This window comes from Gastrolobium bilobum, unplaced genomic scaffold (genome assembly GCF_033153095.1).
Source record: "Gastrolobium bilobum isolate Gb01-03AN ecotype WA unplaced genomic scaffold, APGP_CSIRO_Gbil_v1 utg1479, whole genome shotgun sequence".
Classification (NCBI taxonomy): Eukaryota; Viridiplantae; Streptophyta; class Magnoliopsida; order Fabales; family Fabaceae; genus Gastrolobium; species Gastrolobium bilobum.
The window spans coordinates 206,559-209,053 of NW_026896211.1; the positions used below are offsets into that span (position 1 = coordinate 206,559).

The 2,495-nt window shown below is 41.2% G+C and overlaps 1 non-coding gene across 1 annotated transcript; it reads right to left on the reverse strand.

Annotated features, from left to right (window-relative positions):
- Positions 1-644: 644 nt before the first annotated feature.
- Positions 645-751, reverse strand: LOC133298268 (small nucleolar RNA R71). The gene has a single exon (XR_009749767.1). It is a non-coding gene; the product is annotated as a small nucleolar RNA R71 (small nucleolar RNA).
- Between the last annotated feature and the right edge of the window lie 1,744 nt (positions 752-2,495).

The following is a 2,495-nucleotide window of genomic DNA, read 5'->3' on the forward strand; positions in this document are numbered from 1 at the left end:
GTTGTTCTTATCATTGTTTTCTAACACATATATTGTATATCTGACTTTACTTTTATATTTTTTCTCTTTGTCACTGAATCTGCTGTGCATATATATACCCTGTGCTATTGGTTTATGAGTGAAGAGTTTGAAACAGACTCTGACCACTCCATTGAAGTACCTGAGTTTCTCTTTGATCCTGAGCCAGAACGTACACTCCATAGGAGAAGAAGGAACCTCAGGGAAGAATTTCTTGAAAACATGGCTGATCACATTAATAACAATGAAGAGGTTCCCCCTGAACAGAACTTCCAAACTTTGGCTGCTCCTTACAGGAACAGACCAGATAGGGGAGTAATCTTCCCCCTGTAGCACCAAATTTTGAACTAAAACCTATCATGTTCCACATGATTAGGGAAGCAGGGGTCTTCAATGGACTCCCTGCAAAAGATCCTTACACACACCTCACAACATTCCAAGATATTTGTGATAATTTTAAAGCTGAGGGTGTAACAGAGGAGAGCATAAGAATGAGGTTGTTCCCTCACTCCTTGGGCTTAAAAGCTAAAACATGGATGAAAACTCTCACCCCTGGATCAATCCACACATGGGAAGAACTCTCTAACAAGTTCATAGAGAAGTTTCTCCCAATGTCTCGACAAGCTAATGTTAGAGTTGAAATCTCTAACTTCAGAATGTTTTATGGAGAAAATCTCTATGAAGCATGGGAGAGATACAAGGACATCATAAGAAAATGTCCTAACCATGGGGGAGAGAGTTGGGGAGTGTTACAATCTTTCTATAAGGGACTTGACCATACTCCTGAATCTCACCTAGATTTTGCTGCAGGAGGATATTTCTTTGCAGGAACACTTGAATCAAGGTACAAAATCATAGAAGGGACTGCTGAAAGATGTCTCCAATCACCAATAGACAGAGTGAGCCCAGTGAGGAAGCCAGGCATGCTAGAACTGGATAAACAAACAGCCATGGAAGCCCAGCTGGCATCACTCATGAATGAAGTGAAGAACCTGAGAGCTGACCAAGCAGCACCAAGGATGGAAGTCTTACAACTCACAGTAATTGAAACAGAACCATGCTCAGCCTGTGGTGACCTTCATGACTCAACAAACTGCCCATCCACTGCATTGGTGTGTTATGCAGAAAATTTTGACAATAGGAACTTCACCAGAGACAATCAACAAGCAAGACGAAATACACATTCAAGCCCTGGAGGAACTATCATTAAGGATCAGAACCACAACACCCAATGGAGGCCACCCATTAACCAGAGACCATTCAACAACAATCAGCAGCAGTATCAGCAAGGTAGCAACAGTGGAACGTTTGAACAAAGAAGAAACAACTACGTTTCATTCCACAGAGATGACCAACGCATCAACACCCTGGAAAATTATGTCAAGGAATATGTCACCAGGAATGATGCAGTGGTCAAGAACATTGAGTTCCATCTGGGGCAGATTGCTGCCAACCTTCAAACTAGAACACCAGGATCACTACCAGGGGACACTGAGGTCCCCTCAACCAATTTTGAAACCCCTTGAAAGGTAAGTACCATGTCTAGCTAAAGACATTAAACTAAGCGCTGACTGGGAGGCAACCCAGTAGATACATTTTCTCTCTAACAAAGAGCAAAGTTTTGGGGTGGTTATCCATAACCACATAGCTCCCAAAAAGGAGGGAACGTCTGATGTTCCTCTCCAAAAAGTCCAAATAAAGTACGTTCTGTTCCAGGAACGTAGTTTTGGGGTGGTCCCTGACCACACAATTCCAATATAAATATATATATATATATATATATATATATATATATATATATAATTATATGTTTTGTTACATGTTCATTTAGATTTATTAAATAATAGGTGATAAGTTAGTACGTTCCCTTTTCCTTATTTAGTAGTCACTGTTGCATGTTAACTTGTTATTTATGTCAGATTAATTAATTAATTATTAATTAGGAAAAGACAAAGGGAACGTTCCCTGGGTTAGGTGGCAAGAGTGACTGGGACACCTGTCCCTGCTGAGTCACTTAAAAAGATATGCAGCCATATCTAATTTGCATTCATTGCAAATCTTGGAAACGTGCTCAGCAAAAGCAACTGTCTCCTCAACCATTAAGACAACTGCACCCTTTCCTTTTCCCTCTCTCTCACGTCTTGACCTAAACCGTTCCACCTTCTCACACTCATCCCATCAGTAACTGGTCACCTACCGCTGACCACTCGTTCTGTAACGTTCCCATTCCACTACCTCTTCAACCTCCTTTCCTTAACCTCCACGTCCCAGAAACTTTTCGTTTACTCCTCCATTTTCTATTTAAACTCAGTCACTGCTTCCTTTGAGTTTTACTATTTCCATTCAACTCAGAACCTTTTCTTCCTCTGCATTGTGCCCTAACCTTCTTTCTACTAAAAATGACTAAGCTTTCGATCAAGGTGACTCATGTGGCCAACCGTGGCGAAGAACCAGAACTCACCGAACCCATCATTCAT